The following is a 9,779-nucleotide window of genomic DNA, read 5'->3' on the forward strand; positions in this document are numbered from 1 at the left end:
TTGTATTAGAAGTTTAGTTTCCCTTTGCAGAATGAGAAAACAGATTACTGTCCATTTGGTGCGTTCATGCACAGCTTTTTGGTCCAGACACGATCCAACGTGAAATGACAACACAGTTGTGTTTTGTTGGTGCTAGTTGTTTGGCGCCGATTTGGTGTGTCGTGACCCAAAGTTTCCCGCATATAAGTTTTCACATATTTAAGTACCCTAAATATGTGCAAAATAGGGTATCTTGAACACTTCTGTGTTTGCAGAGCAGTGATATATTAAACAATATTGACTATTTTTTAAAAAGGGGGAGAGGCAAATGAACACATTCCACTCTGTCTTCATGTTTCATTGCAGACTTAAATATGGTGAAGTCTGAACCAGGGGCGATTTTAGGATTTCATTTTAGGGGGGCTCAGCTCCTTATAAGGTAAAAAAAAAATTATATAAATAGGCTCAACCCACCTGTTTACTGTAGTAAAAAAACACTTTCTATATTCAAGTGCATTTTTTGTTTACATGTATTAAATGAACGGACACTTTTCTAATTAAATGTCATACATATAAATATAGATTTTTAAACTTACAGGCTAATTCACATATTTCACGTTCTGAATAATAATAATAATAAATAAGAAGTATTTTTTTAATACTAGACATACTTGATGTTTCTATTTCTGTCAGGGACTCAGTGACAGTTATAACGAGTACATTCTCTAAGTGGTTCTGTCACTGTGTTTAATCCTTTCTGTGTAAGACTGTATGGTATAGTTAATGCCACACGAACTGTAAAGTGTTTAATATTGGTACTTCATTTTGAAATAAAAGCAGCGAAATGTTTGTTAAGAGTTACATTTTTCCCTGGAGGAAACAGCTGTGATGATGAGGTGAACTCAGAGAAAACCCAGCCTGATCTCACGAGAAAACGTTTGTCAGTTTAGTGGCTAATTCGTACGAGTTCAGTCGTACGAAATTGTACGATTTTAAAAAGGAGGCGTGGCACCTAACCCCACCCCTAAACCCAACCGTCATTGGGGGATAAGGAAATCGTACGAAAATGTATGAATTAGATCATATGATTTCATACGAATTAGCCACTAAATCAAAAAGTTACGAATTGCCGTGAGATTGTGTTGGAAAACCCGACTGCTCCTCCGTGACATTGGGATACAGGTGATAGCAGGTTATCTATTTCAAAGAACTGCAAACAAGCATATATTATAACAATTTATCGATAAACACACACCTCGTTCTCTCGCTGTCTGAGGCTGTGGTTTGCTGATTAAATGAAAAACAAGATGGGGAGGAGCCAAATTCTCCCGCCATTTTCATATCAAATTTAAAGGGGACTGAGGCGATAATTTAGTCTACAGTTTATGAGCTAATCCCAAAAGGTTTAGGGGGTTGAGTAGAAATATAGGGGGGCTACAGCCTCCTAAAATAGGCCTAGCAACGCCCATGGTCTGAACTCTGAGGAAATTCCCCAGATGTGTTTTGTTGAGTGCATTCTTCTTGCTCCAAAGAGAAGTGTCCTGGACAGCACATGTACCCTACATCACTTATTAGTTACAGAGCTGAGTCACTGGCGCAGACTCAAACTCCAGGGGCAAAAATGTCCATTTTAAACACTCAGACCTTCAAACCAGATCACACTCAGAATGAGTCTTTATTCATCGCGGCACGCAGACACGCTCGGCTCGTGCCAAAAAATCCCATCCGATTCACGAACCGATTTATCACGAGGGCGCACGTGCTGAAATCCCCTTTACAATCTTGTATTATTAATCATAGGCATTAGATTGTTTTCCAGAAACACTTTCTAATGTGCATATAGCAGAAGAATGGAGGCAGGGGGGCTTTTGCCTTGCAGGAAGAGATGCACAAAAGCTCTTTTGTCTTTCAGAAGACCATAGGAAATGATGACCCACTTAATGGAACAATTTGGAACGCTCCTGCATCGTGCGTTAAAATAGGCCTCGCAGCGCTGAGAGACAAACAATAAACAAAATCAATGAGGTAGGAAAAAGCAAACAGAGCTTTGCGAGTGCTTGTGTGTGTGCGCACACAATGTTGGTCCTCGAGCAGAAGCTTCAGTAATGATGACTTCCATCTGCTGAGATGGGCATTGCAGGAGCAGTAATGAACAAGCCAATCTGGTCACCGACATGTAATTGAAGAGTTTGATGTCATCTGCTATTTGTTTGTTTCCCCCATTTTATTCGCTAAACTCTCAGCTGGTGTTAATTGCGATCAAATTACTGTCAAATGTTGGAAGAAGTTCAATTGAGAGCAATAAGCCTGGTTTACTTTTGCCTTTGTAAAGGTGCGCTCAGTGGGACTCATTCGTACCTGCTATTAAAAATGTTGTAGAGTTCACTTAAAATTCTGTCAAGATTTTTGCATCAAAGAACAAATCATAAGTTTGAAGTAATAGGCTGTTTTCTGTGCTGTTTTGACCCCCTCGTCATTGCCAACCTGATTTCACCAAGTAGGACATGTTCTTGGATTAACATCTACAGTTGAAGTAGAATTATCAGCCCCTCATTTTTCTTTTTTAAATATTTCCTAAATGATGTTTAACAGAGCAAGGAAATTTTCACAGTATGTCTGATAATATTTTTTCTTCTGGAGAAAGTCTTACTTGTTTTATTTCGGCTAGAATAAAAGCAGTTTTTAATTTTTTAAACACCATTTTAAGGTCAAAATTATTAGCCTCTTTAAGCTATATTTTTTTTTTCGATCGTCTACAGAACAAACCATCATTATATAATAACTTGCCTAATAACACTAACCTGCCTAGTAAACCTAATTACCTAGTTAAGCCTTTACATTTCACTTTAAGCTATATAGAAATGTCTTGAAAAATATCTAGTCAAATATTATTTACTATCATCATGGCAAAGATAAAATAAATCAGTTATTAGAAATGAGTTATTAAAACTATTATGATTAGAAATGTGTTGAAAAAAATCTCTCTGTTAAACAGAAATTGGGGACAAAAATAAACAGGGGGGGGCTAATAATTCTGACTTTAACTCTGTTGATCCTGGAACAACATTCCAATCAGCCAATCAGAATTAAGGGATTACTGTTTATGCTATGTTTAGGCTTACAGTTGGGGTTATGTACTTAGAAATTATTGGTATCAAACTATTATTCCCCTCTGACTTTCAGAATAATTAACAGTTATGGTTGGGTTTAGGTGTAGGAAAAGGGTATGGATTACATTATTGAACATAAATGATGTTCCAGGATCAACATAGATGTTAATACAGGATCGCATCGAACCCATCATACTGTTTGAATAAATGTGGTGGATCGTAGACTCAAAAGTAAACACTCACTGCTCTGATTGGCTAAAGGCCCCGATATACTTCACATGAAATTGTAGAATCGACTTAAATTACATAATTTCAAACAAAATCCAACCAAATTGAAAGTCTTTTTGAGTTAGAAACAGATTTTTAGTGGAGTTCGTTTTGGCTCCTAAACATCTTTAAGCTATCGTTGGTCCGTGGCGATTACACAATCAGTGGGAGTGTTCTGGATCTTTTCCTTTTTTGACCTGAAATTTCTTCCCATCAATTTGTTTCTCATTCCATGGGGGTCAGACAGGAGAACAACATTCAAGCCTAGCCACATGAATACGCTGGAGAGTGGAGTAAAAGGACTGGTAGAGATGTATCCACACCTGTATGTATGCTTGCGGAGAGATTTTAAGGACTCTGAGGAGGTCACACACCAGACAAGAAGCTCATCTTATTGGGCCACATCTTTTCTTTGACTTTGTGCACAATGGCGATGCCATTCAGTGTCTGTTTATGGCAAATAGATAACAATGTAAATTTGTGATGCATCACAGTGGGATTTCTTGTGGAGAAGGCTGCTTGGCAGATGTTTATGAAACTGTTCTTCTCTCTCAGCCACCATTGCTGTGCTTAGGGTTCAGTGTGAGACATTTACAACCCCGCCTACTGCAGCATAGGGTGTCAGAGTTAGGCATGGGCTGGTATAAGATTATGATGGTATGATAACCTTGGATAAAAATATCACTGTTTCACAGTATTGTGATTCCTGCTCTAAAATATATTCTTTTTAAAAATCTGGGTTAAAAAACAAAAACTTTTCCCCCTTTGAAAACAATATATTTTATTTTTTGAAAGGTTTTTAATATTTTGGAGCAGTAAACATGTCAGACTAAATAATGAAAATGAATCATTGACTTCTGCTGACTTCTTCTGTGTTTCAAAAACACAGATTTCTTTACAATTTAATATGGCGTCTTTGGATATTTTTTTCTGCTGAAGATACTGTTGTCCTCAATAATAATAAAAAATGTCATTAAAAAAATCTTACACATACCTTAGGAATGGTGTTACAAAAAAAATTTGGCGGTTTTGAAACCTTAATTTTTTCGAACCACTGTATACCTTGAAAACGGTTATCGTCCCATGTCTAGTCGGAGTGTTCAAAAACAGTACACCATCACTCAGCCTTTTAGAAACTCTTTTTGCCCTCAAATGAAGAACAAAAAAGAACTTTGTTTGAAATATACCAGGGCCTTAACAGTTTTACATTCATTTTTTGCCCTAAATTTTAAAAGAACTGCTGTGTGTCTACCAATGCAAATTCCTGTATGCATGTCTGAGACATGGAGTCCTCAGATGGATGCTACTGTTAGAGGAAAAATACTCAGAAGAACTGTACAATCTGTACCACAAACAAATCAAATATCAACGCTTGTATGGTGTGATATTACTGTCAGATCAATAGTCAGCATTCTTTGAATCGCTCTAAAAACCCAGTATCGAATTCAGCATTGCTTGTGTATGTGGTGAGGGGATGAGAGTTAACCATCTTTGAATAAAAATGACCAATTACGCCACCCTGGGAGTTACCCAGGGAAATAACTCAATTAAAAAAGGCCCATAGGTTCGTTTCCCTCAAAAACGCAAAGAGACGTGAGTAATTACAAAAGTACAAACATATTTATTTCAATTAAAAATGTAAAGAGGTAAATGTTTTTAAAAACACATCAAAAACTCCCACTTCATATCATTAATTAAAACAACAAGGAAGACAACAACAGAAATAAACAAAATCAAAACAACAACAGGACCGATGTTCCCACTGACTGGATACAAGTAGACTTTACCCCAGCACACGCTCACACCACAGTGCACTCGAATCACACCATCAAGTGCTCAGTGTCCCACAGCACACGGTAAAGAAGCACCACAACCAGTTGGAAAAGACCAGTCATCCACAGGGGAAGGCCTTAGTTCCTGAAATAAATCCAATATATATATATATATATATATATATATATATATATATATATATATTAAACTTAAATGCACATTTAGTACAACCCAACATCAATAAGTGGGTCACTCAAGTGAACAAATGTACTTTGTATGGTCCGGTTGAGAAACACCTACAGCTCGGAATCACAGCATCTCACAAACAAGCATACTCTGGATCCAGATACCAACAGAATTGATGATAATCATCAAAATAATGCTAATAATAATGACAATAATAAAACAACCAACCAACCAACTTAATCTAAATAACATGTGAATAACATCTAAATAACAAAAAAAAATGCTCTGCATAGATTGAAAATAAAAATAAAAAGCAAACTAGAAATAATCTTCACAAAATGCTAAATAAAAGCTGAGAACTAACACAAATCAATACATCTCAAAAAACAAACAAACAAACAAACGAATGAAGTGCAGCACAAAGCGGCGCAGTAGTAGTAAACAAAAAGTGCAGTCCCCTTTGAACAGCAGCGTTTGTGGCGTCCGCACAACAGCCACTCACAACACCGAACTTAAGCCTCCTTTCTACACAACAAACGACAAGCAACAGACCAGAAGTCATTCATTTCCAATGGAGAGAAGTCCGGGAGCTGCGTGGAGTTCCGATCATCTCCGTATGCGGAAAATTCGGATCCGAATTGAGCTGCAGATCAGTTGAAATACTTGAACTCCTGCGACTAAACCGTATGCGACTGGCCGACCAGATGTGATGTATTTCAGTGTTGTCCAAGCACGTCTGTGCGCGCGAGATGAGAAATGATCGATTTTCCGTTATTTTTTTAATCAGAAAAAGTCTTTATTAAAAAAACATTTCTATTCATAAATGAGTAATAAAAAATAAGATTTTTTTATGCTGTCTTCACATTCTCTCCAAAAATTTTTGCGATCTATGAGTTTCTAGTATTCATTTATCGTAAGTGCATGGAGAATAAAGGCTTTTGTACTCCTTTATTTCGGACACTACGAGAACAGATTCTCTCCCATGGTGCACGGCAAAACTGAAAATTCTGTGCGACAGCCACAAGGGGGCGTATTCTGACAGCCGTGACCATATGTCGTATGCAGTGGAAAGGCTGCTTTAGCAGTAGCAGCGTGGTAAGAGCAGTGGTAGCAACATCCCAGACGACCTCCGGTGATAACGAGGACTAGGAAAACTAGTAAAGCGAATTATGGAGACACTGCTCGCTGCAGCTCGCTGCTGTTTTAATGCGTACACCCACCCCACCTCTAACCCCAACCCCCAGTGACATCACTCGTAGAAGAAATGCAAGGAAGGAGGAGCTGGAGCTCAAGCTCCCCCTTGCTGGAGCACAGCCCTGCCCAAGTGGCTCTGCAGTGAGCACCACTAGGAATTATGTAAAGAGTAAAGGGAGCAAAAGCGATGGAGAAAAAGGGAGAATCCTATAAATTAGCACTTGTTGGTCAAGTACGATAATACAGCTAGGTTCAGGAAATCATGCCTGCAACGGTGAACAGTCATAGAAGCCACCATTGCCCAGAAAAATGCCACACAACGCACTGTAGCCACGAAGACGCACACCCAAACAAAGCGCAGAGTCGGACAGGACGCATCCCAAGCAACAACCAGTCAGGCTTTAAAAAGGTGGTGCTACAAACTGATTTGATGATGCCAATGTCAATCAGCTCACACCGTATCATCACATAAACAAAGTGAGCAAAGGTCATGACGATGCGGTGGCGCACTATGTAGTGCTGTCGCCTCACAGCAAGAAGGTCGCTGGTTCGAGCCTCGGCTGGGTCAGTTGGCATTTCTGTGTGGAGTTAGCATGTTCTCCCAGTGTTCGCATGGGTTTTCGCCAAGTGCTCCGGTTTCCCCCACAAGTCCAATGACATGCGGTATAGGTAAATTGGGTAAACTAAAATTGTCTGTAGTGTATGTGTGTGAATGAGAGTGTATGGGTGTTCCCCAGTGACGGGTTACAGCTAGAAGGGCATCCGCTGCATGAAAAAGTTATTTTATGATGGATAAGTTGACGGTTCATTCTGCTGTGGCGAGCCCAGATTAATAAAGGAACTAAGCCGAAAAGATTATGAATGAGTGAATGAGCAAAGGTCAAGAAACTAGCGCATCTGGCATTTTATTAAAAATACAGTTCATCCATTCTTTGCTAATGGTGGGATGAGAAGAAAGAGAATGTAAAGTGTGTTTTTATAACTTGGCATTGCAGTGTAATCAGTGGGCGGTGGCAGTGATGTAGAAGTGGGCAGTGATGTCCTGTCGAGGCGGAGTATATGTAATACAGTGGCACATTGTACAACTTGTCGTTTCAGCAGATTGGCTTCAAAATAAGCTGCTTTTAGACTAAAGAGAAAGTTTTGAGTTCTAAAACTTGCAGGATGTTTTTATAATATTATAACCTCTTTTGTATCAAAAGATCCCGAGGGGTGGGGGGGGGGGGCACAGTTCACCCAAAAATAAAAATTCTGTCAGCTTTACTCATACACTGTAAAAATGGTCGTGATTTCAATGGTAAAAAAACAGAAAATAAGGTTAATAGAACCTTTGTCAAATGACAATACATTGGTTAGGTTGGTTTCAATCACAACATTTTCTTAGGTTTGATTCAATAAAATTATGGATCCTTTTTACAAGACTGTTATGACGTGTTTAACGGTCGTCATAATCTAAAATCCTTGAAAGTTTTTAATATTTTGATAAAAAAAAAAACGTATGAACATTTATGAATGTATTTTATCATCTGAGAGTAAATTTAACGTTATTCTCTCCCCTGTCGTCATCAGTCTCACACTATTTTTGCCTTTTTCTTGATAACACCAATTGTAAAAAAAATATTTGTTGTACTCTCCCAATTACTGTGCTCTAAGTTTACACAAGTATGACGACTTCGGCTACTGAGAAACCTGGAAATGTGATAAGGGTCTATTTGCTCTTCTAAATAGAAACTATAAAGGTGCTATATAGCATGTTAACCACTTCAAAGAACCATTGAAGAACCTTTAGTGTGCTTAAAAGTTTCTTTACAAAGTAAAAGTACTGGGTATTTTTGGTAAAATATATTAAAATAGAAACCTTTACACTAAGTTACACTTCTAACACACCGTAAAACCCAACAGTCAACTTTATCAAGTGAAATGAGTGTAGTTTACTCAAAATTGACTGAAAGTTAATACTACTCATTTGAAAAGAGTTTTGAACTCTGAAGGTTATGAGTTAATTAAATACCTTGTTACTTCAACTTAAATGGAGCAAGTTCACAGTACTCATATAGATTAGTTTTTTAACTCAAATGGTTTGTAGCAATGGTTTCTTCAAACTTCGGTTGCTTTAACTTTTTGGGTTTTGCAGTACTCATTTGGTTTGAGTTCTCTTCATTTATTGGGTTTTACTGTGCTCAAATTGCTTTGTTTACTCAAATGGATAAAGGTCACAGTACTCATTAGGATTAGCTTATGAACTTAAATGGTTTGTTGCAATCGGTTTCCTCAAATGGTTTGAGTTACCTTAACTTTTTGGGTTTTACAGTGCATAAAAATGTGCAATGATTAGCTTGGAAACCAATAAAAAGCAGCAAAGAAGAAAAATGGAAAACACATATACAGTACATGTTTGCACATATACAGTAAATCTGCTTTATATACAGTATTCATTGCTTAAATAAGACAATAAAAGTATTTATTAGTGACTATTAAATGTGCATGCTCACTCTATATGTGAATTTACATTCATCTTTCTACTATTTAAAGGTTCAAGACATCCTCGAATACTTTTTTGAGATATTAAGGGTGCTTTCACACCTGCCTTATTTAGTTCGGTTGAATCGCACTAGAGTTCGTTTGGGCAGGTGTGAATGTAGCAATTGCACTCGAGTGCGCACCTAAAGCGGACCAAAAAAGCGTGGCCTTAATGAGGTGGCCTCAGTACGCTTTCAAACGAACCCTGGAGCAGTTCGTTTGTGGTGAGAACATGATCTGAACTAAATCTTTGTGATCAACAAACTGATCTTTGTGTCAACAGGTGTTTGTTGACTTGCGGAGTTCCATTGGCATTTTCCCACACATGAATTCTGACCATTCGAAAAGCAGTTTAGGAAATATGTTCAATAACATTTGGCCAGTGAGTGATGTGGATTTTGTCAGATGACTGAATTTTGATTCTTTTTAACTGGTTTTGACCAAAGCAATCAGTGTGGTGTAAAAACGACCCAAAGATGGCAGAAAATGCTACAACGTATCATTTATTGCCCTTGGTCCGGACCAAATGAAGTGAAACTACAGATGTGAAAGCACCCTAACAGATTTGCATGTGTCGAGCATGAGTTAAGACAATGTTAGCACCTTTCAGCTTTAATTGTGGGGAAAACTGAATAATTTTGAGCTTTTGTCAGCTGATTTCAACTTCCGGGTTTAAATGATTTTTGGGGAGGTATCAAAATTGGTGATGCATCGCGCATCTGCTAATTATGACGCATCAGTTTCCCTTTA

This window comes from Danio aesculapii, chromosome 20 (genome assembly GCF_903798145.1).
Source record: "Danio aesculapii chromosome 20, fDanAes4.1, whole genome shotgun sequence".
Lineage (NCBI taxonomy): Eukaryota > Metazoa > Chordata > Actinopteri > Cypriniformes > Danionidae > Danio > Danio aesculapii.